Below are 19,547 nucleotides of genomic sequence, written 5' to 3'. Positions count from 1 at the left end.
CGGAAGAACATTGCAGCCAGATCTTCTTCTCTCTGTGTGTGTCTATGGCGAGTCACGCAGGGACTGTGCCCCTCCGCAGCGCTGCGAACCAAACTGGAATAAAATAGTCAGAATATAAACACTTATTATATGTGTACCATAGTGATTCAGGGTAAGATAAAAACACGGTTTGAAAAATGGATTCATGACGTACTCATATATACATCTAGTCATTTTTAAACACGAGAAAAGTTGTGGACTGAAGCTGATAGCCTAAAGATTAAATCAAGAACTCATACAGGGGCTTTTTTTAAATTATTATTTAGTAATTCATTTTTGGTGGCATTTTTGCCCCAAGCCCCTGTTAATTTCCGACCTTGTTTATGATAATCCAAATGTGGTATTTCTAGTTAATTTGGATTTGGCTGCAAATAAACATTAGCGTGAGGCGTCTGGTAAGTGCGCATGGCCACGTCACACCTGTTTCACCTGGTAAACAATCTGTGAAGTGTAGTCCGTTGTACACATTTTTTGCACATGCTCTGCTGACAGAAGGCAGGACAAGCATCGATCGCAGAACGAAACGCAACTGTTGCTCAGTCAGTGTTGATGCACTTTGGCAGTTGTAGTTTTTATTCTGATTGTATTATAGGCTACATTTATTCATGAGGATTGATCGGGTCACTCGCACCCGTGTGCCTAAATATTTTTTCACAGTCGCACGCAGTAATTTTCAGGCGCAAATGCGCCCAAAATGGTCGCTATGTAGAGCCCTGTTATAGTAGAATAGAACAGAGTCCTGCACAGGTGCTGGTACCCGCGGGTACCCGACGGGTGACCCGCGAATATTGCTTAAATCGGTGAAAAACATCCTAGTGTGTCGGATACGGGTGCGGGATACGAAGCGGGTCGGACAAGGGAGAAACACGGGTTCTAAACACAGGTTTTACGTGCAAACGAATATAGGCCTATATATAAACAATATATGCATGTATATTGTAGATGTGTTCCTAAAAATATGCATATACAAAAATATGCCTTGCCTGTATTCCAAGTTGATAAAAATTTCAAATTCATATCAGTTTATCTGTGGCCGCGCGGTGCGCGCGTGCCCTCACAGAAGAATCACAACCGCGCGCGCGCTCTGCCTGCACTGCAGCCGTCAAGATGAATCATGAGGAGTTGAAGAAAAGATAGAGCCGCAAATGTGGAACTTCATCGCTGAGGAAGCACGCAGATAACTGTGGTAACAAACCAAGCACAAGCAGTTCTATCGAACAGTATTTGTGTTATGTTTGCAGAGTTTGGTCTCTTAATAACACTGTCTTAGTACATTAAGCCACGTTAAGGTTTTTTTTATAATGGTTTTCTATGGTAGGAAAACGTTTAACGTGTAAGTATACGCGTTGCGTTCATATTCTGGGCTCATCTGATTTTTTGTACATAGTATACATTATTAGTATTATGTTTAGGTATTAGTTTGGTCTCTTAATAACAGTACATTAAGCCACGTTAAGCTCCCGGCAGAAGTTGTCCTTGTGTTAATGGTCGTGTAATAACTTCTGTATGCTGGCAATACACATTTTTGTAAGTGTGTCTATAATGTGATATGCTAAACTGATTTTATTGCGGGTGCGGGTCGGGTGTCGGTTCTATTTTAAGCGGGTCGGGTCGGGTGCAGATTTTATTTAGTGCTGCTGTCGGAAAACGGGCCGGATGCGGGTTTAAGCACTGCGGGTACGGGCGCGTGCGGGTTTTTAAAATCGGACCCGTGCAGGACTCTGGAATAGAATATGATAGAATAGAACAGTGTAGAATTGAATAGGATAGAGTACAATAGAATGGGATAGAGTAAAAAAGAATATAATATAATAAGATAGAGTAGAATATAATAGAGTAGAAAGAATAGTATATAATAAGATAGAATATAGTATAAAAGTTCACAAACCCGTTATGACTACAATGACATCAAGGACCGAAATGGTGCAGCCGGGGCCCCACCCTGGAGCCAGGCCCGGGGTTGGGGCTCGTATGCGAGCGCCTGGTGGCCGGGCCTCCCCCCATGGGGCCAGGCTCAGCCCGAAGGAGTGACGTGGGGCCGCCCTCCTGTGGGCTCACCACCTGCAGGAGGGAGCGTAAGGGGCCGGTGCATAGTGGATCGGGCAAAAGTCGAAAGCGAGGCCCCCGACGACCACCTATAATGTATGACATTATAGGTGAATAACACTGATCTCTTCATCTCCTGTTAGTGGGTGGGATATATTAGGCAGCAAGTGAACATTTTGTCCTCAGAGTTGATGTGTTAGAAGCAGGAAAAATGGGCAAGCGTAAGGATTTGAGTGAGTCTGAGTCTGACGGCTAGAGGACTGGGTCAGAGCATCTCCAAAACTGCAGCTCTTGTGGGGTGTTCCCGGTCTGCAGTGGTCAGTCTCTATCAAAAGTGCTCCAAGGAAGGACCAGTGGAGAACCGGCCACAGGGTCATGAAGGACCAGTGGAGAACCGGCCACAGGGTCATGAAGGACCAGTGGAGAACCGGCCACAGGGTCATGGAGGACCAGCGGAGAACTGGCCACAGGGTCATGGAGGACCAGTGGAGAACCCGCCACAGGGTCATGAAGGACCAGTGGAGAACCGGCCACAGGGTCATGGAGGACCAGTGGAGAACCGGCCACAGGGTCATGAAGGACCAGTGGAGAACCGGCCACAGGGTCATGGAAGACCAGTGGAGAACCGGGCACAGGGTCATGGAGGACCAGTGGAGAACCGGCCACAGGGTCATGGAGGACCAGTGGAGAACCGGCCACAGGGTCATGAAGGAACAGTGGAGAACCGGCCACAGGGTCATGAAGGACCAGTGGAGAACCGGCCACAGGGTCATGAAGGAACAGTGGAGAACCGGCCACAGGGTCATGAAGGAACAGTGGAGAACCGGCCACAGGGTCATGAAGGACCAGTGGAGAACCGGCCACAGGGTCATGGAAGACCAGTGGAGAACCGGGCACAGGGTCATGAAGGACCAGTGGAGAACCGGCCACAGGGTCATGAAGGACCAGTGGAGAACCCGCCACAGGGTCATGAAGGACCAGTGGAGAACCGGCCACAGGGTCATGGAGGACCAGTGGAGAACCGGCCACAGGGTCATGGAGAACAGTGGAGAACCGGCCACAGGGTCATGAAGGACCAGTGGAGAACCGGCCACAGGGTCATGAAGGAACAGTGGAGAACCAGCCACAGGGTCATGAAGGACCAGTGGAGAACCGGCCACAGGGTCATGGAGGACCAGTGGAGAACCGGCCACAGGGTCATGGAGGACCAGTGGAGAACCAGCCACAGGGTCATGAAGGACCAGTGGAGAACCGGCCACAGGGTCATGAAGGAACAGTGGAGAACCAGCCACAGGGTCATAGAGGACCAGTGGAGAACCGGCCACAGGGTCATGAAGGACCAGTGGAGAACCGGCCACAGGGTCATGGAGGACCAGTGGAGAACCGGCCACAGGGTCATGAAGGAACAGTGGAGAACCGGCCACAGGGTCATGGAGGACCAGTGGAGAACCGGGCACAGGGTCATGAAGGAACAGTGGAGAACCGGCCACAGGGTCATGGAGGACCAGTGGAGAACCGGCCACAGGGTCATGGAGGAACAGTGGAGAACCGGCCACAGGGTCATGAAGGAACAGTGGAGAACCGGGCACAGGGTCATGGAGGACCAGTGGAGAACCGGCCACAGGGTCATGGAGGACCAGTGGAGAACCGGCCACAGGGTCATGGAGGACCAGTGGAGAACTGGCCACAGGGTCATGAAGGAACAGTGGAGAACCGGCCACAGGGTCATGAAGGACCAGTGGAGAACCGGCCACAGGGTCATGAAGGAACAGTGGAGAACCGGCCACAGGGTCATGAAGGACCAGTGGAGAACCGGCCACAGGGTCATGAAGGACCAGTGGAGAACCGGCCACAGGGTCATGAAGGACCAGTGGAGAACCGGCCACAGGGTCATGAAGGACCAGTGGAGATCCGGCCACAGGGTCATGGGCGGCCGAGGCTCATTGATGCCCGTGTGATCAAACAGACGAGCTACTGGAGCTCAAACTGCTCCAGAAGTTAATGCTGGTTCTGATAGAAAGGGGTCAGAATACACAGAGCATCTCAGTTTGTTGTGTATGGGGCGGCACAGCCGCTGACCAGTGCCCATGCTGACCCCTGACCCCGCCCAAAGCACCAACAGTTGCATGAGCATCAGAACTGGACCACGGAGCCTGATTAGATACAAAACTGGTTACCATCATAATTAAATAAAGTGGCTGATGCTACAGATTCAGATCATAGATCCGCTCATGTTCCTGTTTTAAATGTTATGTTTATCAGTTATTAAAGCCTATATGAGAATGAGTCCGCAGAAGCAGAGGATTCTCCTGTTCTGTTCTCATATGGAGGGACTGTTACGAGCGATCCGTGTTTCTCCTCTCCTTTAAATCTGAGAGAGAGTGTGTGTGTGTGTGAGAGAGTGTGTGTGTGTGAGAGAGAGAGAGAGAGAGAGAGGGAGAGAGTGTGAGAACCAGAACCAGTTCTAGCTGTATTAGTTTAGGGTTACATCAAGTCTGGACAGATGACACTAAAGCTTCAGAGAGTCTATGTGTAGATTATTTTGTAAAAACACGGTTTACACCAATGATTACTGTACAAGATTCAGAACAACATGAACTGCAATCCAAATGTGCACTAACAGAAGCAGTAGAAATTAATGTACAGGTTTCCAGACTGAGTTGCAGGGCGAAATCAAATCGCCGGCAGTTCAGGCTAGGTTTACCCACTCTAGTTTACAGTAGCATTTTATTCTGGGGCGAGATAAAGAAGAGATAACGTTAATGTTTTTTGTTTTTTTTGAGTGATCTGGTTATTTTATGTGGGGTCATGTGAGGGCATGATTTTACAGCGTTGAGTGTTGTAGCCTATCATGGGCATTTCTGTTGAAAATAATGACCGGACATATGTTTAATTTACCAGGAATGAGAATCCATATCGATTAAAACAAGTTTTATGTATAGTCTCTAAACGCTGAATGAAGTTTAGGTTTTATACGAATCTTCCCATTATCTACAAATCCCCTCATCATAACAAACAAAGCACAGACACGATTTAAATAAAGATTTATTGTGAAGTTTAGTCCGAAGTTTTTGTTTTTCATGAGACTGTGATTTTCCCTACGTCCTAAATTAGATTAAGCCAGAATTAGGCCTTAGTTCAATAGGGCATTTAAGTAGCTTTTATAAATGTGCCTTAGAAAATAAAAAAAACATTAGAATGGCACTGACATTATTTAAGATATGCTTTCAGTTAAAACAGCTCAAACATGTATTTTAGTCTTGTCTGTGAAATGTAGGGGGTTTTAAGTTTACTGCTTTATAATGGCTGTAATGCGTGTCATCCAGCATGGCTCCAGCATTGAGGCATGATAAAAAAAACCTGTGCTCATGAGAAATTAATCAAAGGGGACTTTTCAGTGCAAGCAAAGAAGCGGCCAGTGCCCATAAAGTTAATCCGCCTACACTCTAAAAAATGCTGGGTTAAAAACAACCCAAGTTGGGTTGAAAATGGACTTACCCAGCAATTGGGTTGTTTTAACCCAGTGAATGGGTCGTTTTAACCCAGTGGTCGGTTAACCAATCGCTGGGTTAAAACAACCCAATTGCTGGGTTAGTCCATTTCAACCCAACTTGGGTTATTTTTAACCCAGCATTTTTTAGAGTGTATGCTGTTCAATATGCATATACATTTTGTAAATGTAGTTTTTTCTATTGTAAATCCTGTAGTTTTGTGTGTTTTTCAGATGTTTTTCTGATCTTGATTCCTGCATCAGTGTAAGATTTTGTGTTTTTATCTGTGCCATGAGTTATCAATGCTTTAGTGATGAACATAATACAAATAATAACCATAATAATGAAAAGCAGTGATTAATTTTATTCAGGAAAAATATGTACATTGCATTTACTTAGCAGATGCTTATACAAAGGCACAACAAGCGACTCGTCTTCAGAAGTTATAATAACACGAGAAGTGCTAGCGATGATAAAGTTTTCAACTAGAACATGAGGGACTATGAGGACATGCTGACCCCTGTCCACCGCCGAAAGCACCAACAGTGAGCATCAGAACTGGACCACCTCGGTCTGGATCATGAGAAACTACAGACAGTGAGATCACAGACACAGGCGTTAGTCAAAACCCTCAATCAGTTCAAATAAGATCAAAAGAGTCTATTAAAGATCATGAATCCTCACAGTTTGGTTTTCCACTGTTGATGCTGCTCCGTCTGACTCGTCTCGGGATCTGTTCCTGTCCCGGATCTGTAGATTGTGTCTCGTCCTCTTTCTTTGCCATTGTTCTCTTTCTCTCGTGTCCTAATGTTCAATTCTCCTGCAGATCTGCTGCCATGCATTCATTTCTCTTTTTGCACTGTATCGTTGGCAAAACATATTGAAGATACAATTCAGAGTTAAAGTTTGACATTTGTTAATAATTGTTGTGCAACACAGAATTACATTTCAGTTTCATTATGGGTCTTCGGGGTCTTTTCTGACCCCAAAGGACTTTGCTCAAATAAAACAAAATGTCCCCTTTGGCATGAGACTTTGTACTGTTGTCAACACTCTCTAGGTCTACAAATAAAAAAATGAATTGGATTGATATATGTTTTTATGATCATGTGACAAAAAAGTCACACTCAGGGTCTTAGAAAATTGACAAAATTCATCCTCAAAAACAGAAACAACACAGAACACGCATACAGAAATGAAGTGGCACACTTCCAACAATGCATACAACATCCACATTGCAAAATGATCATGCTCAAACACACACACACACACACACACACACACACACACACACACACACACACACACACACACACACACAGAGAGAGAGAGAGATGAAAGAATAAGACAAAAAACTATTTAGCACAAACTCACAGACACATAGAATGTAACATCATTGAAAAAAATATTTTTTTCAGTACAAAAAAATGCTAAACTTTGACAAAAATGTATTTTAATTGTTATAATTGTGATTTCAAGATATGAATCCAACTGAAAAATACTTGTGAAAAGATGTCCTTCAGTCAGTCAAATAACTCTGCAGCCGTTTGGTAAAAGTCTTTTTATTTTTATATTTTCCAAAAGATGGGCAAAAATCTTACACTAAACCTTCTCAAATTATCCATGTTATCCCCACAAATGAAAGTTTTAGGTCTTTTATAAAGTGAATTCTACATAAAAATAAAAACAGATTTTATGTGAAAATCCATTAAAAATAATATTTATTTATTTATTTATATACATTTAAAAATGATTATAAATACTCCAAAAACTGCACAGATGTTGAGTAAAAACATTAATAAACAGAATAAAACTACATTTGTTCTAAAAAAAAAAAAAACTATTGTTTTGTTACAAAATGACATTTTGTTGCCTGGGGTCTGTGGAGACCCCAAAGACCCTGAGTGTAATTCCCAAACGAAGACCGTACAAGGGTTAAGATTGTATTTATTGTTGAGTTTTAAATGTAAAGATAAAGTGTTTTAATTACCGTGTGATGAGCTGAAGAGGGTTAATATGCACGACTGACGCTGGGGTGTGTGAGGTTATGAAGGGACACACACGCAGGCGACGCCTCTTCACTGATGCTGGAGCTGATTACACTTTATCAACCACAACCAAACGTTTTTACTGTGCGTTACAGCGAACATTTGCAGAAAACATTTCTTCCTACAGCTGTCACGATATATCATAATATCCATATTGTTCTGTACATGCAAGGCTTTTTTAGTGGTTAATCAATGTGTGATTTTCAATAACTGATATAGCAGTAATTTAATGATGGCAAATGATACACAAACTACACATAATTACTGTTTCTGTAAATGGAGAATAGTGCAGTAATGCTGGGTTTCCACATGGAGACGCTGTGGTGTAAAACTACATCACAGATTAAAAGACAAGGTTATTTACAGTATTATATCATAATGATGCTTAAAGTGGGCATTACATGAAAAATCATGTTTCTAAATCAATGTTTTTCATTTTAATGTGAATGTTTTATACAGCTGTAAAAGACAGAGTGGAGAAGAGTAGAACACAATAGAGTAGAATAGAATATACACTCTAAAAAATGCTGGTTTAAAAACAACCCAAGTTGGGGAAAAAATGGACTAACCCAGCGATTGGGTTGTTTTCAGCAAACATTTAACCCAACCGCTGGGTTAGTCTTTTTAGAGTGTAATAGAAAGAACAGAATAGAAGAGGATACAGTAGAGTAGAACAGAGAGGGATTTAGTAGAAAAGAGTAGAATAGAAATAATAAAATATGATATATTATAGTAGAATAGAATATGATAGAATAGAACAGAATATAATATAATATAATAGGATAGGATAGAGTACAATAGAATAGGATAGGATAAATAACAAATCACTGGGATCGAGTAGAATAGAGTTGAATACACAGAATGGGATAGAGTAGAATATAATCTAATATAGTATAAATAATATAATAGGATAGGATTAGGCTAGAGTAGAATAGAATAGAATAGAAAGAATAGTATATAATAAGATATAATATAGTAGAATAGAATATGATAGAATAGAATAGAACAGAGTATAAATAGAATTTGATAGAGTAGAATAGAACAGAATGGGATTGAGTAGAAAAGAGTAGAATAGAATAGAAATAATAAAATATGATAGATTATAGTAGAATAGAATATGATAAAGTAGAACAGGGTAGAATTGAATAGGATAGAGAAGAAAATAATGGGATAGAGTAAAAAATATATAATATAATAGGATAGAGCAGAATGAGATTGAGTAGAATTGAGTGGAATACAACAGAATGGGATAGAGTAGAATAGGCAAGGCAAGGCAAGTTTATTTGTATAGCACATTTCATACACAGAGACAATTCAAAGTGCTTTACAAAGAAATTAAATTAAAATATTCGTAAGTGAATTAAAAAAGTTATAATAGGAATGAAAAAAAATAAAAAATAAAGATGAAATCCCCTATCTGGGGTGGAAGAAAATGGAGAGTCAGGTTTACTTTAAACATATTTGTCAGGTAACTGTGCGTTTAGACAGAACCCTTACAGACAAATCTTCCTGGACAGGAACACCAGGGCTATCTCTACTTTGTTCGACCGTCAGAGCAGATCTAAACGGATCGTCCTCGCGCCGGAGGGATTTCGATTTATCGCTCCCCCGTCTCGCAACCTCTTCCACCCAGACAGCCTTAACAAAATAAAAAATAATTAAAAATAAAAATAAAAAGTATAATTAAAAATAAAAACAGGGTTAAACTGAAACATATAAATTGAAGTGCAAGCAGTTTGGACAAAGCACAGCTCATTCAGTAAATGCACAGATGTGTTGTGAGTCTGGACAGATGTGCACAGATGTGTGTTGAGTCTGGACAGATGTGCACAGATGTGTTTTGAGTCTGGACAGATGTGCACAGATGTGTTTTGAGTCTGGACAGATGTGCACAGATGTGTGTTGAATCTGGACAGATGTGCACAGATGTGTGTTGAGTCTGGACAGATGTGCACAGATGTGTTATGAGTCTGGAAGGATGTGCACAGATGTGTTTTGAGTCTGGACAGATGTGCACAGATGTGTGTTGAGTCTGGACAGATGTGCACAGATGTGTTATGATGAGTCTGGACAGATGTGCGCAGATGTGTTATGATGAGTCTGGACAGATGTGCACAGATGTGTTTTGAGTCTGGACAGATGTGCACAGATGTGTGTTGAGTCTGGACAGATGTGCACAGATGTGTGTTGAGTCTGGACAGATGTGCACAGATGTGTGTTGAGTCTGGACAGATGTGCACAGATGTGTTTTGAGTCTGGACAGATGTGCACAGATGTGTGTTGAGTCTGGACAGATGTGCACAGATGTGTGTTGAGTCTGGACAGATGTGCACAGATGTGTTTTGAGTCTGGACAGATGTGCACAGATGTGTTTTGAGTCTGGACAGATGTGCACAGATGTGTTTTGAGTCTGGACAGATGTGCACAGATGTGTTTTGAGTCTGGATCTGAGAGTGGCTACTGTTGGAGCACATCTGATCTGTTCAGGAAGTGGTTCAGCTGCGGCTGGCATAATAGCTAAAAGCAGACTCTCCTTGCTTTGAGTGAACTCTTGGTATTTCTAACTGACTTGATCCTGATGATCTGAGTGATCTGATGGGTTTGTATTTAATCAGCATATCTGCAATGTATTGAGGTACTAGGTCATTGAGTGATTTATATACCAGTAATCATACTTTATAATCTTATTTAAATGTAACTGGAAGCCAGTGTGCAGACCTGAGGACTGGTGTGATATGGTCATATTTTCTGGTTCTGCTCTGCGTTCTGTCTAATGGTCTTTTTGGGAAGGCCAGTGAGAAGACCATTACAATAGTCCACTCTACTGGTGATAAAAGCACGAACGAGTTTCTTTAAGTCTTGCCTGGAAACAAAGCATCTAATTCTTGATATATATTTTTGAGATGATAGTAAGCTGATTTAGTTATTGCTTTGACATGACTACTGAAACTCAGGTCTGACTCCAAAATCACACCAAGATTTCTGACTTGATTTTTTGATTTTAGACCTTTAGCCTCAAGATATGCATTCACCTTGAGAATTTCATCTTTGTTTCCTAATGTAGTGATTTCAGTTTTGTCTTTGTTTAACTGAAGAAAGTTTTGGCACATCCAACTGTTAACTTCATCAATGCATTTACATAGAGAGTCAATGGCGCTGTAGTCATTTGGTGATAGGGCTCAGTAGATCTGGGTGTCATCAGCATAGCTGTGGTCAGCCATTGGTTCTCTCTCATTATTTGGCTCAGTGGGAGCATGTATAGGTTGAATAGGAGTGGTGCAAGAATTGACCCTTGTGGGACTCCGCATGTCATGGATGTCCACTCAGACTTATGGTCACCTATACTCACATAATAACCTCTCCCTTCTAAATATGACCTGAACCATTTGAGGACCATTCCAGAAAGCCCGACCCAATTTTCTAGCCTGTCAAGAAGTATGTTGTGGTCAACAGTGTCGAATGCAGCACTGAGGTCCAGTAGTACCAGAATTGATGTTTTGCCTGTATCTGTATTGAGGCGAATATCATTTATAATCTTTATGAGCGCTGTCTCTGTGCTGTGATGCGGTCGGAAACCAGATTGAAAATTGTCAAAGTATCGGTTTGAGCTCATGAATTTGTTCAGCTGACTGAAAACAACTTTTTAAATGATCTTGCCTATGAAAGGGGAGATTTGAGATTGGTCTGTAGTTGCTCAATATGGAGTTATCCAGATTTCTCTTTTTCAGTAGAGGCTTTACTACTGCAGTTTTAAGGGAGTTTGGAAAAGTCCCAGAAAGAAGTGAGGCATTTAGCACTTCTAGGAGATCTGCTTCTAAACAGTTAAACACACTTTTGAAAAAAGAAGTAGGGAGTGTGTCAAGGGCGCAGGTTGATGTTTTAAGGTGCTGTACTGTTTCTTCCGAGATTTTACCATCAATTGCTTTGAAATCAGACATAAGCTTTGAGACACTCACACACACTGTGTGTCCTGTGCCATTGGGTTTTATGTTTCTACGCTGATCAGTTGTGTACCATGAATTTGTGTTTAATTCTTTTTGTTTAAATTCCGTCTGGCCAAAATAAACATTAATCTTGATTTATTCTGTACCTTTTTTGAAATCATTATTCTAGTGTTGCATGTGGAGTAAGTCGGATTTACCGCAGATCTTTCTGTCAGGGCAGATCAAACAGAGGACTCCATGACAGGAGCATTGAGCCAAGCAGGAAGGAAAATCCGATTTCTGACTGTCACATTTGGCAGCTTTCGTGACTATTACTAAAAGTACACTTTTTGTTATGAGTAAACGCGTGACTCACTGAGAGGTAAAATATTCACTCTGCAAACTCTGACTAATATCAGAACTGGGTATGTTGTGTTCGTGAGCTAGCGAATCCGGACGCTTAAGGCCCGGGTATACTTCGGCCGTCCGCGTTCGTGCACCGCCCGCATGACGTAATTTTCGTCACTCGGAGGGCTCGCGGCCGGCCGCACTCCCCGTCCGCGCGCAGCCCAAATTTTGTGACCGCGCGGACGGTCCGCGTGCAACAGCGCATGCGCCAGCAGTACAGAAGAGTCCACTAGGTGGCAATAAACATAGTATTGAGCACAGTGTTCAGCCGTCGAAGAAGAGTGTGCAAAGACCGGTTTAAAAACAACACGCTTGGAAAAAAAAGAGAGAATTTTTGATTCTTCAGTGTTTCTTCCAAACTATGTAGCAATGGTGGATGCACTACAGTTCTTCTCCGATCATGCCCAGCGAATGTCCCGTTGATGACAGGACTCAGTGCTGCCCTCCGATGTCTGGTGGAGCATAGACACTTTTTTTACTGCGCATGTGTCGAACGCGATCCTCCGCGCGCATCCGTTGTGTAGTATACTTTGAAAGACGCGCGGACAGGGCTGCGCGCGTGACGCGTCCGGGCGCGGTAAGTGAAGTATACCCGGGCCTTTAGCCTCTGTGCGACTCCGGGTCCCATGGTGGAACGAATATTTGAAAATAAGAGATACTAAGAAAAATCGACGATTTAAATTAAATCACAACAAATCATATGATCAGCTGCTAAAGTACAAACGTAACAAATTGAATGAAGGTACATACAGTTGGAGTCAGATCAAATTATTCATGGAGTCAGAGTTAAATTTAGATATCAATAAATTAAGAGAACTTCACAGAAATGCTGAAAAGGCTTACACGCAGAAGTCCTTCAACCAAGCCATTAGAATCCGGTTTTGGGCTAACGGACAGACCTTACAATCTCCACTAGAGAGAGAAACTGAACTGTGCTCAGATATTACAGTCTTTAAGACAGAGATTGGCTTTTAGAAGAACGGTGTCAAATCCAGCTTTTGATGTTAGGATTCTTCTGTCATGTAATGAATGTCGAAGCTGACCGGACATGTGTTCAGGTGTGTTTGGAAAGCTCATGTCTGCCATAGTGGCGTTCAGTAAACACATTACAGTGTGAAAATAAACACTTAAATAATCAATGGATGTCCTGTAGGAGTTGAACTGATCCCAAGTGCAGTTTTATTGAATCCTCAAGTGAACACAAAATAAAGACCTGACTTGGTTTGAATTAACATGAACAAAGCTAGACAAATGAACAATGAAACATGAGGGATATTGATAAACATAGACTAATGATTAACAATAAACACCTGAACAATGAACCAATGACAACACAGAACTGATGAACACATGACAAGAGAAACCAATCAGAAGAGGACACAAGGGAAACACATGACTAACAGGAAACATGACTGAAATACATCAACAAGGTACAGATATATTACAGTCAAAAGTATTTGTTGTAAACATTTATTTGCCGTGCTGGCAAAATGAGTCGCATATTTTCAAAAATGAGTTCGATATTTTTTTTAGATGTAAATGATGCATGATTTATTGGAATAAATTTTGAAAGCCAATTTTGAGAATCAACTAGCACTTTAAAATCCCTGATAATGACATCACATGTGGCACACACCAAGTCAAAACCCATATCTATAGGACAAATATATATTCAACTTTTGTTTTCCATGATAGCACAATTGTTTAGTATCAATGAAACAGAGATTCAATATATCAAGAGCTACTGTACCGCACGGATCTAATATAGTGTCACACATCAGAGGATTTCCCCAACGTTCACTTAAGACATCACAGAATATGTGTGTGTGTATGTGTGTGTGTGTGTGTGTGAATACTCGCCATGACAGATATTTTGAAGTACTGTAATTCTCTCTCTCTCTCTCTCTCTCTCTCTCTCTCTCTCTCTCTCTCTCTCTCTCTGTGTGTGTGTGTGTGTGTGTGTGTGTGTGTGTGTGTATCAGGATCTTTGTGCGCACGCGTCGGATCTGTCAGTCAGCGCGAGTGAGATCGGTGTGTTTACATCGGCATGAGTTTGAAAATCACATTTCATTGCCATCGAGAATTCACTATGAATATTCATAAAGTTGTAATGTTGTGCTTTGAAACGACACCAAACTTAGAAGAGAGCAGAGAAACGGACAAATAATGGATACTCCTCTCAGAAAACACACGATTAAAGCCACTCGATGTATTAGCAGTCGCTAACCTCTTTAAAACAGTCACAGGTGTAGATTGATGATTTAGGTAATGAGCGTGGACTCGATGATCCCGATGGATCTAATCATGTTTATGGATGAGTGTTTGTAACATGAGCATAAATGAGGACACCGAAAGACCTGCGATTACGGCTCATACAGGTCAGATTATCTGAGGAAACTCAATCGGTCTCCACTATCTGGACTGGGTTTGAGTGTGTTGAGAGTTATAATGTTATTCTGTGTGTGTGTTTGACTATATGAGACATCACACTAATGATATTCTCATATTTCATCGTGTTGAGCTACATTACATTGATTCGTTTGATGTACATTAGCTCACCTGTGTAATGGTGCGTTCACACCGGACGCGAATGAAGCGTTTCCCGCGAGTGATTTGCAAAGACGCGAATAGACATTCTGAATGACACGGCCTGAATTGAGCGTTTGAAGCGAATTTCACGCGTGAATGAAGCGAGTAAACTCAAAATGTTCAAGCGTCCAACTACGCGTGAATAGCTCAGTTTATTCGTGCAAGTCGCGTCTGGAGTGAACGCTCCCTGATAAAGCACATGAGCGGCATCTCTGTCAAGTCGAAGTTTGTTGTGATGCTCTTGCCTCTCGAAAACGCCTCGTCAATACTGGTCCTCTTTTGATTTCTCATTTTGTCCTAAAATGGTCCGTAATGTTTGAACGAAACTACATCAGCGCGACGTCTGTTGCCATGGTTTCTGCGGCAGTAAAAGCGGAAACCGAGGGAAACGCGGATATGACGGCATTGACTCCCGCACACGTAGCAGTTTCTTCATTAAAATCACAATTTTCTCACAATTTACAATAGTTGGAAACATTTGGGATATTGTAAGTACTCAACTCAATGGTTTTTGGATATTTTACTGCACAAATCTTACATATTGCACCTTTAAAGACACTTTAGATGTTGAATTTGGAGCATTGGGGTGGCTAGACGAGGGCTTAATGAGTTCATTTTTGTGAAAACAACCTCAATTTTTCACTTGTTTCGCCCATTGCTCGTAATTATCCATTCAGACTCATTTTGTCAGCACGGATCACACATATCATTCTAGCCCATATTCATGAGATAGAGAGATTTGCATTGCAATAGTAAAAAGGTGCTTTAACTGTTAAATTCACCTCTTGACTCTCACAGTGGACAATCTAGATTTAAATCCAGTTTTGTCGACTTGTGTTTGTGATGCTCCTCGTGTAAGACGCTGTGGAAGAGATGAATTCACCCACCGAGGCTTCAGAAGAAAACACCAGAGATAATGGCCTTCTGTTCAGTCTCAGAAAAGAAAGGCACTGAAATGTCACGTGGAGGCCATGTGGTAATGGCACAATGTGACATGTCCATCAGACACCTGATTCTGCTCATTAATGAAGATACACTAATGTTAGAAAGGGTGTAAGACGTTGTGCAAGTGTTCAGAGTTCTTCAGAGATCTAGATGAGATCCCTGTGACCTTTGACCTTGCCTTTGCCAGCGTCATGCTGTAGTGTAATAAGGCACATACAGTATAACAGTGATAGAGTAACCATACACACACGGTCACGTGTAGTTGGTGAAACTGTACACTTTGCTGACAGATTGCTTGTGATGCTCCTTGTTTAAGTCACTTTGGGTAAGTATTCAAAGAGGCTTCAGAAGAAAACACCAGAAGTAATGACCTCCTGTACACTCTCCGAAGAAGAAAAGGTACATGAAGTGTCTCTGGGCGTTTACAGTACACGCCGGCTTCACACCTGATTCTGCTCAAATTAATGAGGGAACGAGTGTCAGACGGGCAAGAGCAAGTGTTCAGAGCTCGATGAGACTCGTGACCTTTGACCTTGCCGTTGCCAGCCCCATGCTGTTGTATCATATGGTGAGATATGTACACGTATCAGAGGGACATGAAACTGTATGTATGAAACCCATCATACACAATCATGGCGTACTGTAGCCCTGCCGGTCTGGTTTAGCTGTGAATTTGACTTAAAATATGTTTAAGACGTGACTTGACATAGTGCAGATGAAGAATGTGCAGGTTTGATGACAGGAACTGTTGCTTTCTGAAAACAGAACACACACACACACACACACACTTGTGAATATAACATCGTCACAGTTTTAACTTCAGTCACTGTTCCTGGAGATCTTCCTTCAGGCCGGCGCCATATTAAAAAAAATACTGGGATATGCGATAACTTGTTAAATAAAGCGATACAATAATCATAACTCAGTTCAAATTAAATGAGTGATTATATAACTAACATGCATCAGATCAAAACGATCAATAATTTAATATCATCTTGATCGGCTGATTCTGTTTTTTCATCATACGGGCAAAAGTCAATAAAGTGGCGTTGATGAAAATACAAAAACACACTGCAAATGGACAGTCATATGTGATCTTTATTTGATATTATGAAGCAAGACTTGATTCAAGCCACAAAACACACATATTAAATATGTTTTCGCATGTTATATACATAACCATAACTCATATAATATAGGATAATTGTGTTTATAAATCAGGGAAGGCCCACTTTAGCTAAAAAGTCATTCGTATGCAAAATAACACATTGTATGAACTGCATTCTGATGAGGATATTATAACTGGACCTTAGAGTTAACAAAAGAAAACACGTCTGGCATTGACCAACTTTAAAATAAAGTCCATTAGTTAACATTAGTTTATAAGGGTGTAACGATACACTCGTGTCGCGATTCGATATAAATAACGATAATGAACTCACAATACATTAAGTTTCCTGATATTTTTTTTTTGTTACTTTTTTATTATTATTAAAATATTATTATTATTATTAGTGTATTATTATCAGGACCCACAAATATTCCCCTATTGCATTATTATACATTATATTCAACATTATATAATGTCACTGAAACTAATTTTTTCCCCTCACGCATTACTCCCGCTATTAATGCACTATATATATTAGGGATCGGCGATAACACTAATTTTGTTTTCGATACAATACCGATACTTTCAAGGCCAGTATCACCGATATCGCTACAATACTTCTAAACTGACTTTTTAATTATTAAATTTATTAGATTATTACAATTACTAAGAGTAAAATGGGTACCCACTTAACATCATATTTGAAAGGTATTTTAACCTTCAATACGCCTTAATTGCAACTTATTAGATCATATTTTTGTTTACACATGGTTGAAATACGTTTACTTGTAGTGGTAACCATGGGAATTTACAAATACTAGTTGAACTATGATCACTAGTAAAAAATATATTTTCATTTTCATAAGGGACATGCCAGTGACAGGACGTTGCACCCATAAAATGCAACCTTTTTATTCTGACATGATTTATATTAACATTAGTTACAGAATAGAACATGATCAATATCAGCTTTTAACATTACATTTAAAGAGTGTAATTGCACTATGTAGGCTACAATTTCTGTTTGTTTATTGTGAAATAACTCAAACATATGTCTTTCTGTCTTCTGATGAGCATTTTTCTGGGCTGCGTTTCCAAAAGCATCAATGGTTTCTTATGATAGTTTGGGGAAACGCTGCTCTGTTTGGATACAGTGTCAGCAGTGAGCGAACGCTCTCTCTGTGATTGATTGGTTCTGTCTTGCAGCATTTGCATGCGTTCAGATCATGGTTCAGATGAGCAGGAAAATAGTCCTATACTACACAACTGTTCAGTAAAATAGGTTATTCATATTGTATGCATAAAATAATCTCTTGAAATAAACAAAATTACCAGGGAACAAACACCTTAGTATCGATATTTTTATTTGAGTATCGATACTTTTCAATGCTCACATCAGTATCGATATATCAATACTTAATTTCGATACACCCATCCCTAATACATATAAGAATAAACCATCTAAAGCTAAATGTGATCTGATGATTTAAATGATGTTTGCGCTCTCACTTTGAAGAGTGTGTGTGCACTTCAGATAATACAGATGTTTAGCTCATCCAAGCATTTTAATCCTTTGTTTACTCGCTCTCATGTTGTTTTCGCACGACACGCAATCATCTGAACGTCCGTGTTTCCTACAGTATGCGCGTTGTGTTAAATATATTCATCATATAAAGCCATTGTGTCTCTTCAGAAGACTTGGATCTGGATTAGTTATTTTACGATGCCTTTATGACATTTATTGGATCTTTAAGTTTGAGAGGAATGGACTTTAAATGGAGGGACAGAAATCCCTCAGGTTTCACAAAGAATATCTGCATTTGTGTTTGGAAGTTAAAGGAAAAACGACATGATGACATTAGCACATGATGACAGAGTTTACATTTGTGGTACATTTGTAAAATTGTTTTTGGGTGAATTATAGCTTATAAACAGGCTGATTACAGCAAGAGCCTTGGATAAAACAACTCTAGATCGCCAATCATATCGTTTCCATCATCGATACGTATCATCACATTTTTATATCGCACCCTATTAGATCATCATGGTCTGCCTGAATACTCATTTCTGATTGGCTGGAAGGTGTGCATTAAAACGGTTTAATCGCCGTTCTACTGTTAATTAGTGTTTCACAGCAACTTTCACAGAGTTTTTGGCTGTTTAGATGACATGAATACGATGTTGACTTCAGGGGAATCCCATGTTTTAGCTGTCGATGGATTGTAATTGGTTGTTAATGTTGAAACGCCTGTGATTGGCTGCAAAATGCAAATGTCCCGCCTGTGGAACAGCAGGTAAAGAGTTATTTTTGGGGTGAAAGTGTTGCCGCGTTCCAGGCAACCCGTGTTTTTCCACCCTTCTACCCGTGAAAGTGCACAGGAACAGCAGTCAAACCCGTGACTTCCCCCCGTGAACTCGAACTAGATCGATGTACTCCCAGTTAAGCGTCACACAGCCCCCGAAACAACAATGGCAGTCCCTACGGATGCGGTGGCAATATACAAATAACGTTAAATAAAGGGTATAAGAGCTTCTCTAGGCTTATGCGCCGTTTCCTCTCCTCCGTTTCCCTCAGAAAAAGTAATGAGTGAGCACCGTTGGCGATAGAAATGATTGCTCTGTACGGTCCGCCATGCTCTGTTTACATCGAGCCGCCACAACTCCTGGCGCTCAGGAAGTTTGGCGTGACTTTGCCTGGAACGCTACAGTTGTGAGTCGGGGTTTGAAGTCGTGACTTTGCATGGAACGCTACAGTCGTGAGTTGGGTTTGAAGTCGTGACATTACCTGGAACGCTACAGTCGTGAGTCGGGGTTTGAAGTCGTGACTTTACCTGGAACGCTACAGTCCTAAGTCTAAGTTTGAAGTCATGACTTTGCCTGGAACGCTACAGTTGTGAGTCGGGTTTGAAGTCGTGACTTTACCTGGAACGCTACAGTCGTGAGTCAG

At 41.2% G+C, this 19,547-nt stretch overlaps 1 long non-coding RNA gene across 1 annotated transcript; it reads right to left on the bottom strand.

Annotated features, from left to right (window-relative positions):
- Positions 1 to 5,920: 5,920 nt before the first annotated feature.
- Positions 5,921 to 7,616, bottom strand: LOC307137362. The gene is made up of 3 exons (XR_013817904.1): positions 7,567 to 7,616; positions 6,261 to 6,435; positions 5,921 to 6,164 (listed from the first exon to the last, which is right to left on the bottom strand). It is a non-coding gene; the product is annotated as an uncharacterized lncRNA (long non-coding RNA).
- Positions 7,617 to 19,547: the final 11,931 nt, after the last annotated feature.

Source organism: Gobio gobio, assembly GCF_949357685.1.
Source record: "Gobio gobio genome assembly, chromosome: 14".
Taxonomy (NCBI): domain Eukaryota; kingdom Metazoa; phylum Chordata; class Actinopteri; order Cypriniformes; family Gobionidae; genus Gobio; species Gobio gobio.
The sequence above is the reverse complement of the archived record's forward strand: the minus strand, read 5'-3'. Positions and strand labels throughout refer to the sequence as shown.